Genomic DNA, 22,031 nt, shown 5'->3' on the forward strand with positions numbered 1-22,031 from the left:
CGTCAAGGTGTAAAGTAAAAAACAAACAAACAAGAAGAAAGAAAAAAGTTCATAGATACAGAGAACTTTTTGGTGGTTGCCAGAGATGGGGGTGGGGGGGTGGGTGAAATGGGTGAAGGTGATCAAAGGCTACAAACGTCAAGGTGTAAAGTAAATAAGTCCTGGGAATATAATGTACAGCATGGTGACTATAGTTAATAATATCGTATTACATATTTGAAAGTTGCTGAGAGAGTAGATCTTGAAAGATAAAAACTTTTTTATAACTATGTATGGTGATGGATGTTAACTAGACCTATTGTGGTGATCATTTCACAATGTATACAAATACTGAATCATTACGTTGTACACCTGAAACTAAAATAATGTTATATGTCAATTATACCTCAATTAAAAAAAAAAAAACATGGGCTCTAGAGTCAGAGATCCTGGGATGAAATTCTGTCACTGTGCCTCTGTTTCTCCATCAGAATAAATAAGAATAACAATGGCATATTATCAAAGTATATTATCAGGATTAAATGAAGCGATAAGTGCCAATGTTCAATGTGTAAAGATTGGCACTAAGTACTCTATAATCACTAGATATTTTCTATTACTTAATAGTAACAATAGAAGCCATAAACAGTGAAATAATACCTTCCAAAGCCTAAGAGAAAATAAATATCATTCAAGATCAGGCAAAGCTATTCTTCAAGAGTATGGTTGAAACAAAGTCGCCATTAGATAAATAAAAGCCAAGACTTTTACTAAAGGACTTTTACTAATGGGTGTATTTCAGAGAGAAAGGAAATAATCCCAGAAAAAAAAGTCTGTGATATAACAAAACAAAATATAAGTAAATACAAGTAACTCTTATCCATATAAAATAATAACGATAAGTAAGCTATACTTCCGGCACGACAGAGTGAGGAGGTTGGCAAATTTCTTCCCCGCACAGCAACAATACAGCAGGACAAATACTTCAACACAACCATGTCAGTGCTCTGGAAATCAACTAAAGGCAAAGAAGCAAAACTTTTAAAGTAAAATGGGGAATTGGTCAATTCTTGAATGGAACATAAAATGTTTATGCTTCTCATACACACGATGCCATTCTAGGAATCTATTTAGCTATCTTGATTAAAAATAACTCAAATATTAAGAATGGGTAAAAGTATCACCATAGTTATAAATCATTACCTTTTTTTTTTTTTAACAACTTAGCAGAGAGGCAAACTTTGTGGTAGCAACTGCTTACCCCAAACACAAGCATCAGTCAAGAATCATCTGGTGCTCATCATGGCTCCTTCCCCACCTCTTTGGTTTCTAAGCAGCCCTTTAGAAAGTAAAGGCTGCATGTTTTCAGACAGTGTCCTATGGTTTGCTCCTGATGTGTCATGTACTGTGGTCCAGCAGCACCAGATGATCTGTTATTATGTACCAAAGCAGCAGAACCTTGTGGTTACAGGATGTGAGGAGGAATCAGAGCCTTCTCAGTTCTATTCCTGGACCTACTACTTACTTGGTCCCGTGGTTCGGGGCTGGTTACAATTTCTCTGTGGTTAAAATGAAATCCTCACAATATGGCTTGCCTTCAGTGTTTAGGATACAATGTGGTCAGGCTATAAATTTATAATGTTTTCTAAGTGAAGTCTGGGAATAGGCATAGGTAGTAAAAGGGTGCACAAGATACCTCATCATTTACAAAAGGATATTTTAGAATCATCCCCTGGAGAATACCGCCTATCAGTTTTCATTTCATGAATTTTCTCTACTTGGTAATTAACTCTGATTTGAGTCCTAAAGATATAGGGAGAGGCACCCTGAATTCATTTTGTGATACAAGCATCTTGCATCATATAATAAAAGAAAGCCATGGAAGGGATATTTTGTTCCAGATTGAACCAGCCTTGTCACTATAAAATTATAAGCAGTGGAACACAAGGACGTTAGCCAATTGGATTCTACATGACTATGAAAAGAACCTATTATTTTATGATCAAAATATCACATAAAATAGTGGGTGTAAATGGTTTTAGAAGTTAACAGAAATACCACCCATAAAATTAACATGTAAAAACTGCAGAGAACTTTCTCTTGTGGCATTGTTAAATTAGACAAAACCCTTATTACAGTGACGGCACTTACTAAGTGCCAGGCACAGTACTCCACACTTTACAAGGATTATCTCCTTTAACTCTCAGCAACCCAGTGAGGAAGGTAGTTATTACCCATTTTATGGATGAAGAAACTGGAGCTCAGAGAGATTAGGGCCGTGGTTGAGTTCATACTGCTAATAAGTTGCAGGACCTGGACTGAACCACAGGGTCCCTGGTTTTAACAACTTTATATACTGGCTTCCACAGAGCACCAATGTTGCCATCAATGAAGTGAACAGTATGTTTAGAAAGAAAAGGACTGTAATGATAAAATAAGGGAGTTATAATTTTACCATAAAACTACCAAGACAGCATTTGTACGTATTCCATATACTAGGTATTTTTATAACAGAAAGTATATGGACAGATGTTGGTGAAAACATTAGTCTTTCTTTGATTATAAACTATCAAGAATTCACTGTAATCAGGTCGACCAAGCACATTTTGATTTAATAAAATTTTTTTTTAGCATTTATTACATACATGGCATTATGCAGCATTCAAGATCCAGAGCATTTTACCTCTGATGGGTACCTTAGCGATAATGTACTACTCACTTTTAGTAATGTAACTGAGCAAACTGAGCAGTAAATAGGAAACATGGATCTTGCCCTTAAAATGCTTATAGTCTCATTGGGAAGACAAAAGATACAAGCAGAAAATTTAAAGAAGGTTCAAATTAAAAGCAAAACCAGCGGTACACAAAGAGATCACTATAGGATTTAGGGAAGACAACATGAATTAGATTGAGGCTTAAACAGGGCCCTTGGTAGGATTCCAATGGGGAAAAGAGTGGGGGAAAAAACCACAGAGGGCTCAGAGTTTGTGCTGGAGGACCCTGAGGACAATAGTTTGAGGAACTTTAGAAGATCAATATTGGCCGTTGAATTTCAGATTATGAATAGTCTTGAATGCCAGGATAAGTAATTTGAAGTTGACTGAAGTTCTCTTTGGCCAAGAACAACTCAAGTTTAATTCTTCCTTGTCAGTAAGAATTAAGAACAGAAATGTGTTCACTCATTTCTTAACCCACTGTAATATGGCTCCAGTTCCTACAACTTTACTTCTGTATTATTTTCTAACACTTAGATATACCTTTCATTTCTCTTATCATTCTTTCTGTTATATTTTGCTGACACCTCTTAATTATTCCCTGTGACACTGGAAATTATAAACATTCAGCAGTAATCATCCTTTCTTTCCTTCTTTTCCTCCTATAATCTTCCTTTATCAAGTTCACCTATTCTTAGGGATTCAGTAATCATCTTTAGATGAATAACTTCTAAATCTATAGTCGCTAATCTTTCAAAGAAACTCCAACTCTATGTAACCAAAAGGATAGTAAGAAAGATGTGGAGACATATTATATTCTGAATCTTTTTTTAATGAGGAATACATGTTTATAAGATAATATTTTAATATATTGTTAACCATTCTTACTCAGTTATTTATAGTATCAAAAGTATTTACAGTATCAAAAAATTCACAACTTTTTTACACCAAGGACAAACAATGAAACATAACAAAATGAAACCATTTTCTTTGGTTGTCATCTACTTCTCAAAAAAGACAGCAGTTTGTTAAAATTTAAGTTCCTTAAAATTCAACAAATTCTGAAACTGCCTTTATAATTAAAATTTCTATTTAGTATATTCACTAAAAGAACATTGAAAAATTACTTGTTGCCTCCAAAATCAGTGAAATCTTTTCTCTAATGATTTTAATTTAATATGTGAATATAAAACTCTTAGAAATTCTGAACTTTTTTCCTTACAAAACTTATTATCCAAACTCTTCCTATTTCCACCAATGCCAAAATACTGTAATCAATTTCTATTTTGCCTCCTACCTTACACCCTAGTGGTCAAGTTCTGTTATGCCTTTTAATGATACACCTTTCACAGTATTGTTAAGCTTTCTATTCCAAGTGCCTCAATTCAAGTTCAGGCTCTTTGGACCACATCACTGCAATAGTACTGCAATCTCCTAGTTAGTCTCCTTGCTTGTGTTTACTTCCCCACTGAAAGCAGTTTACACAGTAAAAAATTTTTTCATCCTATTTTAAAGCAGGTCTTGTGTAATGTGAGCTCTTATAAACTTATCTCCCCCTATTCTCAAAAAGAAACCGTATTCTTCCTTTCCTCCCTTATTTGTTCATTCCTGCCCTCACAGAGTTTGTAGTCTTGGGGCGGATACGGTAAGTGGGAGATTATAATGCAGTGTGGTAAGTGCTGTAACAGGAAATTCAGGATTCCAAAACAGAGCAGGGGCACCTACCCAGAATTAAGAGAATTAACAAAGGCTTTCTAGAGGAACCTAAAGCCTGAAGGACGAGTAGGAGTTTGTCAAGTTAAGAGAAAGGGAAAGAATCTGTGAGAAACAGGGAACATGCTCAAAGGCCCAGGGTTCAATAAATCATATTTATTCTGGCATATTTCAAGAACTTGAAATTCTGGCATATTTCAAGAACTGAAATAAATTAAATACGATTGAATCACAGGGTTTGAAGGGGAAGAGACAAGAATTAAGGCTAGAGAGGTAAGTAGGGCAAGATTATGCAGGCCCTCTAACCTGTGTTGAGGGGTTTGTATCTGATCCTAAAAATAGGATATTAAACAGGAGTGTGACATGATCACTTTGCATTTTAGACTAACTCTGTGTGGTCAGGGCAAAGAATGGATTAGAGACGGGGAGGACCAAATGCAGGAAGTTTCCTTAGGAGGCTGCCGCAAAACCCCAGGCCTGCACCTGGAATGAGAATGGGCACAGGGGGAAGTGGGCGGATTCGAGAAATATTCAGGAGACAGAAGGGACTATATTAAGTGAAGAGGAGTAGATGATGAGAGAGAAGAAATCAAGGATGAATTCCAAGTTTCTAGTTTGGGCCACTTGGTAGAGGATGGAGTATATTAAAAAAAAAAAAAAAAACAGGACATCTCAGGAGAAGAAGCTGGTTTGGTCAGGAAGACCATGAGTTCTGCTTTGGATACGCCGCTTTGGAGCAACCTCAGAGACGTGCAAGCAGAGGAAGCTGTCGTGAGAAATTAAGGTGTGTGACTTTAGTATGTCAGAGTTTGAGCAGCTGCCTGTGAAGATAAGGCCCATGAGGTAGCCATGAGTGGGTGTCTAAAGTGGTATGGGCCTAAGGCCATTAGAAATGAAGATCCTGAGAACAAGAAAGGCCAACAAAACACATCATCCACATGGAAATGAAAGTGGGTTGGGAGCAAGGCTTTGAAAACAGGTAAGAATTAGAGGAGGGTAGTTAGGAAACTGGGAGAAGATAGAGATAAGATAAACCTAATTGGCATAAACACCAAAGATGCCAGGGTGAGGGGCTTACATAAGGATGAAGGACTGGACTTCCCTGGTGGTGCAGTGGTTAAGAATCCGCCTGCCAATGCAGGGGACATGGGCTCGAGCCCTGGTCCGGGAGCCGAAGACCCACACGCTGTGGAGCAACAAAGCCCGTGCGCCACAACTACTGAGCCTGCACTATAGAGCCCGCGAGCCACAACTACTGAGCCCCTGCGCCACAACTACTGAAGCCCACACGCCTACAGCCCATGCTCCACAACAAAGACAAGCCACCGCAATGAGAAGCCCATGCACCGCAACGAAGAGTAGTCCCACTCGCCGCAACTAGAGAAAGCCTGTGCGCAGCAACGAAGACCCAACACAGCCATAAATAAATAAATAAATAAATAAATAAATTTATTTTTAAAAAAAGGATGAAGGACTAATAGTCTGAATGGACAGAGGGGAGAAGGCACTGATCTCACCTCCCAACCCTAAAACACTGTGTGGACCAACAAGCATCACTCTTTGAAAGCACTGCAAGAACAGTGGAGGTCTTAAATGAGAGCCATGTTCTAGGAAAGCAAGAAGGTAAAGGGACCATCCAGTGAGGAAGTTAGGGAGCCTTTATTAAGGAACAGGTTTCCAAAGGCAGAGTGGAAAGTTTTGAGAGGGAAGGGCATGTTGGCAGTTTGGTTTGGGGGAGAGGAAATACAAAACATAAAAGTATGAAAAGGCATGAAGTATGTGAAACGGTATATGGAATTAGACAAATGAGATGTTATTTTTACATTATAACGGGAGACCAAATATAACAATAATATGAAGTGAGGCTTTCTAAGAATTATGTCCAGAGGCCACGTGATGGACTGCAAAGATGGAGTGCCAGGAGGTGGGTTTATGGCAGGGGGAAGGTTGCATCCTGGTGTCCGTGAGTTGAGGCAGCACCAGTACAGGCTCAAATCCTCAGGGCAGCTTTGGCTCTAACGGACGGATCTCTGTTTCAACATGCCATTTGTGTTTTGATCCTCCATTTCTACTCTGCACCATTTCCCATGCCCAGAATGCCTTCACATAAAGGATACAGAAATTCAGAAAATGCTTTTATAAACTCCATCTGCAAACTTACTATAGAGAATTAAAAGTCTCCTCAAATGCATGTTCCAGTAAATACCTTATCTCCAACCTCAATCATGTCACTTACTTCTGCAGTTTTAATCACTAAATCTGTCTGTGTCTCCTTCCCAATTTAGACTAGATCAAACTGTTTATTTTTAAAAGCCAACAACTTCCACAAAACACTAGGGATCAGGTCTTGAGCAGCAGAGAGAATTGTATGTGATTTTGCTGCAGATTATCAGAGCCATAAAACTTTCAAGCTAGAAAGGTCCTTGGAGACTGGATTACAGGAGCAGACACTAGTGAGTACTGTCACCTAAGAGAAAAGCCAGGAACCCCAACTACGACAGCCACTTATGATACCAGGAGACTTTTTTGATGTAGGAAAATATCTTCTTATTTCAGACTATAAAATACAGAATATTTCCAGAGACATTTGTCAGAATTTATATATTCAAGTGAATATGAATACTATCCTTTAGAGTGTCCACTTTCAGACTATTTATTTATCCAATGGTGCTGCAAACTGCTCAACTACTTTCAAAGTGACTTTAAAATCAGTTTTAGGGCTTCCCTGGTGGCGCAGCGGTTGACAGTCTGCCTGCCAATGCAGGGGACACGGGTTCGAGCCCTGGTCTGGGAAGATCCCACATGCCGCGGAGCAACTGGGCCCGTGAGCCACAACTACTGAGCCTGCGCGTCTGGAGCCTGTGCTCCGCAACGAGAGGCCACGATAGTGAGAGGCCCGCACACCGCGATGAAGAGTGGCCCCCGCTTGCCGCAACTGGAGAAAGCCCTCGTACAGAAACGAAGACCCAACGCAGCCATAAGTAAATAAATAAATAAATAAAATTTAAAAAAAAATCAGTTTTATTACTTTATAGTTCTATCTTGTAGGTAATTTCCTTCCCTCTTTCTTAACTAGCAGTAAAAAAAAAAAAAAAATCTGAAGAAATATTTTGAGAACAAGAACTAGTTCCAAATACTGACTTGGATCAATATTCTCATTCTGACTGTTCTCAAGAATCACTATCAGTCTCAAAGGATTTTTCTTTAAATGCCATCATTGTGATATTTAAAAGAATTGCTATAGGTTCTAAATACAATATTCAAAGAGGCATTCCAAAAGTACTATGAACATCGGCAGTAATCACTGTACAGAGTTCCAGGGTATTACCTAGAAAGAGATAACACTCATTCGCATCTAACTTAAAAAAAAAAAAAAACCTATCACGCTACTCTATAGTGAAACCTCAAAATCAATGTAAAAATGAAAAAGGACTTTGCATGTACCACTACTTCAAATAAAAACTTTGAAAGATGATATCCATTCTTATGCCACTGAATAAGAGAAATCTATGTATATTATTCAAGAAAAATCTGAGAACTCTACGTTTGGAAATAGCTGAAGGTACAAATCCAACACAAATTACAAATCAGGCCTCTCTGGCACAATCGTCTGGACTAATGTCAAAGTTTGAACACTAACCATTTTCCATAATCAGAACCCACCTACGAGTAATGTGTCCTGAAGTTACGTCTATTTATATTTCCATATTAATAGTATTTCTTATGGAAGTATTATTGCCTAATACTAATAAAAATGCCAAAAATATCATGTTCCCTGCTTTATTAATAAGCTCGTTTCTTCCCACATACTGGGGACCTCATGAACTAAGTTCATCATATGTTCCATTGGTCCTGAAGGTCTTTTAAGCCCAAACTGCTTTAAGATTGTTTCTATTGGCACCTGTATGGGTACATTTACCTGTATGTCAATGCCTTCTTTTCCCCTTAAAATGGCTCAATAATTAGTTGAAGTGATTTAATCTAACACACTAAAATTAGAATTCTATTGCAGAGTCCCTACTTAATTCTGAACAATTCTTAGGGACAAAACCTGACATAGTTCGAAGAATTGTTTTGACTTCCTTTTGCATTAAATCACTTTTAAATGATTCTGACTCTTTTTTGAATTAACAAGTATAATATTTCAGTCTAAGTTTTCAAGAATGCAACTCTTTCTCTGCCAAACTGACATATTTCCAAAATCTGACTTTGGACAAGGGTATATGGAAGTATGATAACTTATCATTTGTAAACTAATAATTGTATTCTGGTATCACTGAGAAATACAAGCCAAGGCAAAGTATTTCTGTGCCTAAAACAGTACTTACTGGAAAACAACACTTAAAGTGAAGCTAATTATCTCGTGGTCTTAGAATCTAACTACCTGCATTTGAGTTCTGCCTCTTCATAAACTGAGTCTTTTGGGTCAAATTCTCAGTTTTCCCACTACCTTTCTGAGAACTCCTTTTGCAGTTCTAAATCAATAAAAAGAATTGAAAAAATATACTCAACAGAGGTCATTAACAACACAAACCACCTATTACTATGCACAGTATTCAGGTTTTGAAAAAGTCTGACTTTTACCAATCTGATTAGTGGAAAGTGAGGAAATAAAAATCTGATAATTTTGCTCTCGGTGCAGTCCAGATGGAGAACAGCTGTAGCCTCTCTGATAAGAGATTTCTGAATAAAACTATGACTACTTATGAGGTAGGCGTACATGGCAAGATGTATAAATTTTTTTTTTAAATTAATTAATTTATTTATTTTTGGCTGTGTTGGGTCTTCGTTTCTGTGCGAGGGCTTTCTTTGGTTGTGGCGAGCGGGGGCCACTCTTCATCGCGGTGCACGGGCCTCTCACTGTCGCAGCCTCTCTTGTTGCGGAGCACAGGCTCCAGACGCGCAGGCTCAGTAGTTGTGGCTCACGGGCCCAGTTGCTCCAGGGCATGTGGGATCCTCCCAGACCAGGGCTCGAACCCGTGTCCCCTGCATTGGCAGGCAGATTCTCAACCACTGCGCCACCAGGGAAGCCCTATAAATTTTGCATTGTCCAGATAGGAGTATTTCGACACACCCGTTTTTCATAGATGTGCAAGAAACATAAATACTCTGAAAAAAGATAATTACAGTTCACATGTGTAAGAGTATTAGAATTCCGTTCTTACTTCTGAGCAACAGTAGACTGATCAAGTCAAGGGAATACTGAATCAATTTCTCATATCTTCGTTCTTTTTAAATATACACATAAATATTGTATATATGCGTTCCACTTCACCATGGATAACCCACTGTAGAATATTTGGAGAACAGTAACACAGATACATGACATTTGATAACCTTTTATAATAAACCAACAGTTTCAACACCCTCCTCACTGAAACAGCCTTAACTGGCCAATTCAAATGTTGCATTCTTCTTTTTTGTTTTTCATACTCTTTTAGGTTTTCTACTATGCAATGAAAGTGCCAAAAGGTAGAACATTCTTTAGAAAAGAAGAAAATACTGAAAGTGACTGGAAAATCTAATTACGGAATAATAAGTAACAAAATCTATAAAGTCACTTCAATAAATGAGGTACTATAACAGTTTTATGTCAGACTAAGACTTTTTCTGTGCCTTGTTTTCTTTAAAATCAACTTCAATGACATAGGATAAAAAGCACCCATTTTAGATGTAAAATTTGATTAGTTTTGATAACTGTACACCCATCAAACCATCTCTACAAGTAAGATATGGAATATTCAAACATTCCAAAAAGCTCTCTTGTAGCCCATTCTAATCAATCTTCAGCCCAACAGTGGCGCCAGACAACCACTGATCTACTTTCTATTGCTATAGATTAGTTTTGTCTTCTCCAGATTTCATATAAGTGGAATAATATACAAGAAATCTTTCATATTTGGTTTCTATTGCTCAGCTTGATTTTAGGAGATGCATCCATGTTATTGCATAAATTGATAGTTAGTTCCTGTTATTCCTTCATACTATTCCATTATATGGCTATACCACAATTTGGGTATATTATGACATCTGGACATTTGGGTTGATCACAGTTTGGGGATCTTACAAATAAAGCTGCCATGAATAGTTTAAAGTTTTCATTTATCTTTTGAAAATACCAGGGAATGGAATTCCTTGGTAGTATGATAGGTATATAAAAAAATGTAACTGCTGAACAGTTTTCCAGAGTGGTTCTTCCATTTTACACTCCCACCAACAATGTATAAGAGTGCCAGTTGTTGCAAATGCTCACCAACACTTGTTGTCATCAGACTTTTAAACTCTAGCCATCTAATGGGTATGTAATGGCACCTCACTTGATTTTAATTTGCATTTCCCTGATGACTAAGGAGCTTACATGCGCTTGATGATCATTGCGAAGCCTTGTTTCAAATCTTTAGCCCAATTTTAAAAATTGAGTTCTTTATCTTGAGCTGTAAGAGCTTTGTTTTTTGGTTTTTTTAAAATATATTCTGGATAGAAGGCATTCATCAGATGCATGTATTATAACTCCTTTCCCCAATCTGTGGCTTGCTCTGTCATTTCCTGAACAGCATCTTTTGAAGAGCATCAGTTTCAATTTTAAGTTCAATTTAAAACCTTCTCCTTTTATGACGTGTGCTTTCTATAAGAAATATTTGCCAAACCCAAAGGCACCAAGATTTTCTCCCATATTTTCTTTTAAAAGTTTTATAGCTTTAGCTTTACATTTAGGTCTATGACTCACTTTGAATTCATTTTTGTGGGATAAGTATGAGATAAGGGTTGACATTCATTTTTTTCCTTATGGATATCTAATTGTTCCAAGACTATTTCTTGAAAGGACTATCCTATCCCCACTGAATTACTTTGGTACTTTATCTAGAATCAATTAACCATCTGCACATGGGTCTATCTCTGGATTTTTAAAATTCTTTTCCACTGATCTATTCTGCTTTATTGTTCTATTGTCTTATACCAATATCACACTATCTTGGTTTACTGTAGTTTAAGTCTTAGAATCAAGGAGTATAAATCCTCCAACTTTATTCTTTTTTTTCAAAATTGTTTTAGCTATTCTAGGTCCTTTATATTTCCATAAACATTTTGAACCATTTTGTTAATTTCTATAAAAAGTCTGCCAGGCAAAGATTTTTAAAAAATAGATTTATGTTTTTATGTCATAAAACTTTTTAACAAAGGATTTCAGTGAAATGGCATGGATCTTCCTTGAATGGATTATTTTATTTGGATCTGTAGATAGGATGCCTGCATGTGAAAGTAAGTTTTAGATGCACACCTACAGTTTCACTACTAAACACCCACCTATCTATTAACAAAACATTTTAACCACAGAGAAAAGCATTAGAGAACATTCACTAACATCCACGTGTTCCACTACATAATTCTGTGAAATATTAACATTATGCCATCTTTATTTCAGACCACAAAAAGGTCACACATCACTTGAAACTCCCTGTGCCCCCTCCTTGATCCTACTTTCCTCAGGTAACCACTCGCCTAAATTTGATGTTTATCATTCCCAGGCATGCTATACCTTTACTACAAATGTATAGTATCCAAAAGCAAACATGACATTGCTTTTAAACTTTATGTACATGGATAACCATATATGAATCTGATGGATGTTGAATGGTATCTGATCCTTATGAAATGACAGTATGGGTACCATGATTAAGAGCTCAGGCTGAGTTAAAATGTCTCCTTTTGGAATTTTTTCCTTAATTCTCTGGTTCTTAGATATATTCATGTGACACACGAAGCACTGGTTCACCCCATTTTTATGTACTGTACAATATTGCAAACTCTCTCTCTATATATGTGTATATATATGGCACAAATGATCAATCCTCTTGTTGACGGACATTTAGATTGCTTCCAATTTATCACCACTACAAATGCTGCTGCTGTGAACATTTCTGTACGTGTCTCCTCATGAAGGAGTTTCTCTGGGGTGCGAGTGCTCTGCAGTAGGTTATGATCAGATGATCATATATATTATATGGCCAAAGTGTTTCATGAATTTACACTCCTGCAAGCAGTAGACATATTCATCTACAGCCTCCCAAGCGTGTGGCACTGTCAGATTTAAACATTTCTGCCCATCTAATGGATGTGAAATGGCATTTGGTGTCTGTGAGGTGACAGGATGATGTTGGGCAACCATGGAAACGTGCTGCTCGGATTGCCCTTCAAGAAAGAACTTGCCTAGGAGCACAGTCAGATAACTGTCTCCAGCCGCAGCTTTAAGGTGGGCCGCAGCATTCCGTCCAGGCCATGCTCTCCCGAGGAGTCCCCAGTCAATGACAGAGCACAGCAGTAGGACTAGGGGCTGGCCATTTCCACTCATTGAACAAGCAATCTCTGCTCTGCAGCTCCCACTGTGTTGCCTGAGACTTTGTCAGATATATATCACAGTCCGAGGCGCTCTCTGCCCAGTTCTGCTTCCCAGATGTGCACTGGTCTGAAGGTTTTCCCTGCCCAATCCTTCTCCCTCCCAGTTTCATAGGCATTACCCCCAATATACTCCTCATATTTCAACTCCATCTCAGGAACTGCATTATGGAAAACTCAAACTGATATCTTGATGGAGTAGATCAGAGCTCAAGCCTCTACTGAATTAAGTGGCTTCAATTTATATCCCAGCTCTACGTCTCAGTACCTCTGGACGTTGGACAGGTTATTCAATTTCCCTACACCTCAGCCTCCTCATCTTTAAAATGGGAATAATAATAGTACTTACCTCACAGGTGTGATTAAATTAATATAAGCCCTTGGATGGAACAATCTCTGACACACACTAAGCATTCACTAAATATTAGTTTTTGTTCACCAAGTGTGATTTCCTTACTTATCACAAGAGCTGTGATTAGGCTTGGGGATATATGAAACCATGATTTAGTAAACAACGATCTGGGAACAATTTACTGGTCCTTTCCTTAGATATGTGTGTATATTTATACAGGTGTTATTCTAACATGTGGGTAAAGGTAGGGTCATCTCAGATAAAATACTCAGTGATGATAAATAGTTCCAGCCCGATTCTCTTTGTCAATGATTAATCTATATTCTAAAACTTGTTCCTCTACCATTTGTGTTTTGATTTTTTTTTTTTTTTTTTGCTTATAATAAAATACACAGACAAGTAACATTAAAGAATACAAACCGTAAAACTTGAGAAACAATCTTGGGAGGCTTTGATTAATTGTCTTCTCTATAATAAAAGAGTATCATATATTTGGATTTCATAGTCCACAAATCTTGAGAGTGTTGTATTAGTTTACTTAAGGGGAGATACTAAGAATCAGTTAAACAATATCATAAATTGTTTCCAAGATAATGCAGAAGCCAAAATAGCTGGTATTCTTTTTTAGATTGGCTTTTTTCCCCTAAAATTATTTTCCCAGAAATACACACCAGTTCCCCCTTTTTTCATCAATAATTTTCTAACGTTTACAATAATTAAAGGTCAAAATGATATCTATCTATGAAGAAAGATCGGGGAAGACGTGTAATAACTAATGCATTCTTCCTGCACTCTTGTCCTCAGAGACCAGGAGAATGAGAATTTGGAGGAACATTAAGTCTTTAAGAATGACCCAGCCAAACATTTATTGTAATGAGATTCTATTCCCTATCTTCGGTTTTAAGACTAGGAGTTTGGCCAAATATAAACTTCTGAATAAGTAAATGCTTGTAAAAATAAAAGTCTCCATTAACTTTTTGAAATATTTTTTCTGTCTCATTCTAAAATTCTGTATTTCTCCAGAGCAAGAAAAATAAACCTGCATTGTTCCAAAACCCTGGATGAAATATATACCCAGAAGTCCAGGCCTACTGACCTCTGTAATACATTTGTGCAAATAGATCATATATCCCATACTTTATCCATCCAATGGAATGAAAAGCCAAGATTATGCATCAAAAAACAATGCTAGAGCAAGTGGTAGAAAGAGAAAAAGATATGCACTATCTTGTCAGTAAAATGAGTGATATTACCATACTTTGATCGATCTGCATAATAAATTCCTATTGCGTTTTCTAAGACATATGTACTATTAAAATATACTTTTAACCAGGCTATATCTGCTCTTACATACTATAACTTATCTTCTAAATCACCACTCTTCATTCCTTATTGTAGTTGTTAGCTAAACTCCAGAACAGATTAGGTTCCAGATTTCCAGGTGAGTGATCAAAATCCCTCTTCTCCCTAAAATCCCCTCAAAATAAAATAAAAGCTCGATCTTTATGCAGGACAAATCTCATTTCACCATTACACTTTCTTCTGTGAAAGTGATCGCTACTTTAATGATTGGGAACATCTGAGAAACTGGGCTTCTCAGAACCTTGTGCTGCAGTATGTTAATAGGAAGTTTGCAAAAACAGCAATTCTTGCACTAGGGTTTTGAGAAACACTAGGTAAAACAAAACAGGTCTCTTCACTCAGCACTTGAGTTCTCAGAACTTTAACATACTATTATAAACTAATAATCTCTGAGAAGAAGATGCATAATCTCAATATGTAAATTTATCATTCTTATTTATTAACTAAAAAAATACCTCTTCATGGCCTAAAAAGAGATGAAAAGAATACTGAAGGACCTACACATGCAACTCTTAAACTAGGATAAGAAAGCTTCCAAGTTGTTCAACAGTTTATAATAAAGATCAAAACATGTAAGAGTTAATTATTGTTCTATACTAGTAAAAAGAATAGGGATGCCATTTTTTGGAGCGGAAATTTTAAAAATCCAAACAAGGTATATGCATCATCAATGCCAAAACACCGAGTTAATTTCAAATGAAGGAAAGGTTGTGGCTAGGCTAGGAAATTTTTTAAAAAAATCTAACAAGGGACCCCACACAAAATTTCAGGAAAGGACCTTTTACTTTGTGGTAATACAAAATAAGAAGGTCTTAAGAAGGAATGGGCACGTGATTGGTGGAAATTCCTATTTCAAGATTATTTATTGGTATAGCTCTAACTCTTTTCAAAGCTAGGCTTATTAAATAGTAAGAAACTTCACAAAGTTCCACAAAATTCAAAAGGGATAAAAATTTTTAAAGGAAGTAAGTCAACTGACAATTTGTCAACATAGTTTCATGAATGCACCAAGTTTTCTCTTCCCAGGGGTGACTCTACCAAATCAGAAGAGAAAAGAGGTATATAGCAGTTTAGTGGAAGAAAGGAGAATGTGGCTACAGCTGAGTCACATGGAGGCTGCAATTGGTTTTCTGAAAGTTGGCAATGCTTAAATCATAAGCATATGTGGAGTAAAGAAGCCCCTGTTCTTCTTGCTCATATGAGCTGGATTAGTCACTTAGTTTTCCCATAAGCTGATAACAGTAACATTTTGTGGATTCTGTGGTATCCAGAAAAAAGGGTAACATTTATATTTTCAAACCCCAAGTTAAGAAGAAATTTTTCAATAAAAGAGAAAACAGATTCAGAGCAGTGCTGGTTGTAAGCAAAGTATCAGCTATGGGACATTCCAAATTCTCCACATACCAAGCAAATGTCAAGACAACATGGAATGTTAGCGTACCAGAGGTTATAACCTTTAGTAAAAAATTTCAACTTCATAATCAGAATATAGGCAGTAAGGACAACATTTAAAAACATGGACATCCTTAAACCAACTCATCAGATAGACTAAAAGGACCCTGGAGTTATGAATATGAAGTATCTTTGATACTTCTTGAAACAACGGCATAGAAGAAGTCTTAACATTGCCATGAAATCCTAACAAAGAGAAGGATTTTTTCCTGGCACTACCTTAAACTTCACATTGCTGTGTCAAATTTTAAAATGTTATCAATTTCAAATGTTATAGAAGATAATCTGTGTATAACATACTTTAATTGTACCTAAACGCAATATTCTAGTGTAGAATACAGAAGAAGATGACGATTTTTAAAAACAATCTGAAATAGGAGAAAGTGGAACAAAGGTTATCAGGATTAAAGTTGGAGAGACTTACATATTATGCTTTCAAATATTCCTATGGTTCCATGTATAGGGGAAGCTGTAGGGTACAGCGGAATTACCTTTCAGGGGTAATTGGAAAAGAAAAGCTGTCAGCTACTTACTCTAGCCAGCTCTCTAAATCCAAGGATTAGATTCATACAACTAAAGTCAAGATGAAGCTTTTCTCTAAAACTGAGGACATATACATCAGGCATTTACAGAATCAGTCCCTATTGACAGGTTTAGCAGGTGTATATTTAGCATATCTATATCTATATGCAAATAATTTTATATATCTATAGTTTATATTGATATTTACCTGTTTACAGAATTAGTCTTTAGATGTAGACTAATTCTATAAAAGCAACTAATAGCTCCTCAGAATAAAGACAAAAGATAAGATATAAAGCTGCAATATTCATTTCTAAAATGAGTTTCAAATGATCTCTTTTAAGATATAAAGTAAGAAAGTTTTAATGTTTTTATGAGCTAATCTTTTGCAAAACCACAGTTAAATATAAACAGTGACTAAATACATTATATGGGAATACCATTTTTTTTCTAGCTTGGATTCATAAGAACCTTGGTTTAAAGACTGCTCTTCAAGTTTTCCATTGTTATCAATTTTTAACAAAATATTTTTAAAGCCATAAAAAAATCAAGCATCTCAAATCAAAACTTATATTTTCAACAAAAATCCTAAAAGTTGTCTTATTCTACAATCAAAAACAACATTCTATGATTGCAAAAAAGTTTGCCTTCTATGATGAAGCATTTTTTACCTAAAAAAGATAGAGGTTAAAAAAAAGCTTGATTTTGCCTTCTACTCAGTTATCCTAAAATATTCAGATGATTGATTTTACAGTGCCAAATCAGGTAAAATCAACTACGACTTCTGGAAGAAAAATTATGCCTGCTGACAAGAATCCACTTCATGTTCTGTGTTATGGAACGAAAGTGATATGATACCATCTCTGCTGCTTCAGTTAAGTCTTATTCTGCCAAAGCTTTCTAACTATACTCCCATGTGTGCCCTAGTGAACTCATTTGGTTAGATGCCTGCTAATCCCTTCATGTCAAGTGTCCTATTTTTATAATTAAAAAAAAGGGAAATTGTCAGTGGAAAAATTTTAATCCTTACCTTGCTTGACTCACTGCTGTGTTTGGCCCTATTAACCCCTCTTTCCTGTAATGCTTATCCTTAGCCTCACTGCTACCTTTCCAGCATCTGTCTCCTTTCCTCTACTGTGCTAATAATACTCAAATACTGGTGTTTCCCAATGCTCTGCTAACACTGAAATATGGAAAAGAAGAACCTAAAGTTATTTTATGCATATTACCTGACTTTTTAAATTTCCATTTTGATTTCTCTTGTGGTACTAAGTGTTCATGTCCACAGTTAAATTAAAAAGAAGGATGGAAAGTACATTTTTATTAATTTATTACCTGCAAAAACTTCTACCTATTAGCAGATATCTATTAACAAACTGCCACAGGAAAGAAACTAATTCTAAAAATGTCTAACTTACATGCTACAATTCTTTAGCTCTATAACAAACAGTTAAGAAAGTAAAGATTTTTAGAATGAATTCCAGCGCATTAAGTCCTAAGACAGGGAGTCATCTGTTTTAAAATAAACTGAATCCCACCTCAAAGAAATACTTAAGAGATGAATTCCTTTAGATGAAAATACAGCAATAAACATTCTCTCAAATACAGCTTTCAATACATTTTGTGAACTAAATAATTACAATAAGCCCAGCCATTTACATTGTCTTTTGTAAACAGAATATTTATATTCTTATATTCACTAACTCTAAGAGCCAAGATGTGTAATGCTTACCACTTAACTACTACAATTTTTTAATTACTGGGTGAAATTCAATGGTTTTTGGAATCTGAGTATAAATCTCCCAACAGGCCTACCTACCACACTTTAATCAGCATCAACCAGTCATTCTACATTAGCAGAAAATACACCTGAAAACCAGTGCTCACAGTATGTTAGCAAAGGCTCAGCTGGGCTTGTGGCAGAACAGTTAGAAGACTATGGAATTTAAGGTAATACAAGGAGAAAGGATTCATACAGGACATGATGAGGCAAGGACATAGTCTGGACTGTCAAACTAAAACTGAAAACAAAAATAAGATTTAGAATTTTAACTTAGTGTGCCCGAAAGCTTCCTTTTCTTGGACCTCCTGCCATCTGCATCCCAGGCTTCTGAATCTGGGGTCAAGGTTTCCAGTCTGACATGCAAACAGCTTGAAAGTCAGCACTTCAGCCATTACAAAAAAAAAGCTAAACAAACTCAAAATTAAAAACTCTTCTTAGACTAATCCTGCTGCCCTGCAAACTGGAGCTACAACCCAGCAAACACAGAGAACCCCAGCCTACCAGGGACAGAAGGCCAGGAGCAACCCTCCAACTGGAGCCCAAACATCATTTTCAGCTTTCAACAAAAACTTACAAGGTATGATAAAAGGTAAAAAATGCAAAGCAAGCATCAGAATGAGATTCAGCTATGGTAGGGATTTTGGAATAATCAGACCAGGAACCTAAAACAACTATAGTTAATAATGCTAATGGGTCTAATAGAAAAAGCAGACAACATGCAAGGACATATGGGTAATGTAAGTGGAAAGATGGAAACTCTAAGAAAGGGTCTAAAGAAAACCTTGATATCAAAATCACAGTAATTCAAATGAAGATTGCATTTGATGGGCTCATCAGTAAACTAGACATGCAGGAGGAAAGAACCCATGAGCATGAAAAAGTGTCAATAGAAACTTCCAAAACTGAAATGCAAACAGAGAAAAAGAAAAGAATAGTCAACAAGTGTGGGACAGACACTGGAGGAACAAAGATGGCGGAGTAGAAGGACGTGCTCTCACTCCCTCTTGTGAGAACACCAGAATCACAACTAGCTCCTGGGCAATCATCAATAAGAAAACACTGGAACTCACCAAAAAAGATACCCCACATTCAAAGACAAAGGAGAAGCCACAATGAGATGGTAGGAGGGGTGCAAGCACAGTAAAATCAAATCCCATAACTGCTGGGTGGGTGACTCACAGACTGGAGAACACTTATACCACAGAAGTCCACCCACTGGAGTGAAGGTTCTCAGCCCCACATAAGGCTTCCCAACCTGGGGGTCCAGCAACGGGAGGAGGAATTCCTAGAGAATCAGACTTGGAAGGCTAGCAGGATTTGATTGCAGGACTTCGACAGGACTGGGGGAAACAGAGACTCCACTCTTGGAGGGCACACTCAAAGTAGTGTGCGCATCGGGAACCAGGAGAAGGAGCAGTGACCCCGGGGAGACTGAACCAGACCTACCTGCTAGTGTTGGAGGGTCTCCTGAAGAGGGTGGGGGGTGGCTGTGTCTCACCGTGGGGACAAGGATACTGGCAGCAGAAGTTATGGGAAGTACTCCTTGGCGTGAGCCCTCCCAGAGTCTGTCATTAGCCCCACGAAAGAGCTCAGGTAGGCTCCAGTGTTGGGTTGCCTCAGGCCAAACAACCAACAGGGAGGGAACCCAGCCCCACCCATCAGCAGTCAAGCAGATTAAAGTTTTACTGAGCTCGGCCCACCAGAGCAACAGTCAGCTCTACCCACCACCAGTCCTTCCCATCAGGAAACTTACACAAGCCTCTTAGATAGCCTCTTCCACCAGAGGGCAGACAGCAACACCAAGAAGAACTACAATCCTGCAGCCTGTGGAACAAAAACCACATTCACAGAAAGATAGACAAGATGAAAAAGCAGAGGGCTATGTGCCAGATGAAGGAACAAGATAAAACCCCAGAAAAACAACTAAATGAAGTAGAGATTGGCAATCTTCCAGAAAAACAATTCAGAATAATGATAGTGAAGATGATCCAGGACTTTGGAAAAAGAATGGAGGCAAAGATTGAGAAGATGCAAGAAATGTTTAACAAAGACCAAGAAGAATTAAAGAACAAACAAACAGAGATGAACAATACAATAACTGAAATGAAAAATACACTAGAAGGAATCAATAGCAGAATAACTGAGGCAGAAGAACGGATACGTGACCTGGAAGACAGAATGGTGGAATTCACTGCCACAGAACAGAATAAAGAAAAAAGAATGAAAAGAAATGAAGACAGCCTAAGAGACCTCAGGGACAACATTAAACGCAACAACATTCGCATTATAGGGGTCCCAGAAGGAGAAGAGAGAGAGAAAGGACCTGAGAAAATATTTGAAGAGATTATAGTCGAAAACTTCCCTAACATGGGAAAGGAAATAGGCACCCAAGTCCCGGAAGTGCAGCGAGTCCCAGGCAGGATAAACCCAAGGAGAAACACGCCGAGACACATAGTGATCAAATTGGCAAAAATTAAACACAGAAAAATTATTGAAAGCAGCAAGGGAAAAATGACAAATAACATACAAGGGAACTCCCATAAAGTTAACAGCTGATTTCTCAGCAGAAACTCTACAAGCCAGAAGGGAGTGGCATGATATACTTAAAGTGATGAAAGGGAAGAACCTACAACCAAGAGTACTCTACCTGGCAAGGATCTCATTCAGATTCGATGGAGAAATCAAAAGCTGTACAGACAAGCAAAAGCTAAGAGAATTCAGCACCACCAAACCAGCTCTACAACAAATGCTAAAGGAACTTCTCTAAGTGGGAAACACAAGAGAAGAAAAGGACCTACAAAAACAAACCCATAACAATTAAGAAAATGGTCATAGGAACATACATATTGATAATTACCTTAAACGTGAATGGATTAAATGCTCCAACCAAAAGACACAGGCTTGCTGAATGGATACAAAAATAAGACCCATATATATGCTGTCTACAAGAGACCCACTTCAGACCTAGGGACACATACAGACTGAAAGTGAGGGGATGGAAAAAGATATTCCATGCAAATGGAAATCAGAAGAAAGCTGGGGTAGCAATACTCATATCAGATAAAATAGACTTTAAAATAAAGAACGTTACAAGACACAAGGAAGGACACTACATAATGCTCAAAGGATCAATCCAAGAAAAAGATATAACAATTATAAATATATAAGCACCCAACATAGGAGCACCTCAATACATAAGGTAACTGCTAACAGGTATAAAAGAGGAAATCGACACTAACACAATAATAGTGGGGGACTTTAACACCTCACTTCCACCAATGGACAGATCATCCAAAATGAAAATAAATGAGGAAACACAAGCTTTAAGTGACACAATAGACCACATAGATTTAATTGATGTTTATAGGACATTCCACCAAAAAACAGCAGATGACACTTTCTTCTCAAGTGCGCACGGAACATTCTCCAGGATAGATCACATCTTGGGTCACAAATCAAGCCTCAGTAAATTTCAGAAAATGGAAATCATATCAAGCATCTTTTCTGACCACAATGCTATGAGATTAGAAATCAATTACAGGGAAAAACACGTAAAAAACACAAACACATGGAGGCTAAACAATACGTTACTAAATAACCAAGAGATCAGTGAAGAAATCAAAGAGGAAATCAAAAAATACCTAGAGACAAATGACAATGAAAACATGATGATCCAAAACCTATGGGAGGGCTTCCCTGGTGGCGCAGTGGTTGAGAATCCGCCTGCCAATGCAGGGGACACGGGTTCGAGCTCTGGTCT

The 22,031-nt window shown here is 37.2% G+C and overlaps 1 protein-coding gene and 2 long non-coding RNA genes across 4 annotated transcripts in view; 2 read left to right on the plus strand and 1 right to left on the minus strand.

Moving 5' to 3' along the window:
• LOC309635089 overlaps positions 1-20,502 on the plus strand; it is a 55,396-nt gene extending 34,894 nt beyond the window's left edge. Inside the window, exon 2 of the long non-coding RNA XR_014248628.1 lies at positions 20,339-20,502. This is a non-coding gene — a long non-coding RNA (uncharacterized lncRNA). The remainder of the gene's footprint in view (positions 1-20,338) is intronic.
• The window catches only part of ME1 (malic enzyme 1), a 193,170-nt gene that overhangs the window by 49,794 nt on the left and 121,345 nt on the right, over positions 1-22,031 (minus strand). The window lies entirely within an intron of this gene.
• Positions 24-13,544, plus strand: LOC309635087. The gene is made up of 2 exons (XR_014248626.1): positions 24-7,134; positions 7,442-13,544. It is a non-coding gene; the product is annotated as an uncharacterized lncRNA (long non-coding RNA).

Source organism: Balaenoptera borealis (assembly GCF_965194805.1).
Source record: "Balaenoptera borealis genome assembly, chromosome: 9".
In the NCBI taxonomy this organism is placed as follows: domain Eukaryota; kingdom Metazoa; phylum Chordata; class Mammalia; order Artiodactyla; family Balaenopteridae; genus Balaenoptera; species Balaenoptera borealis.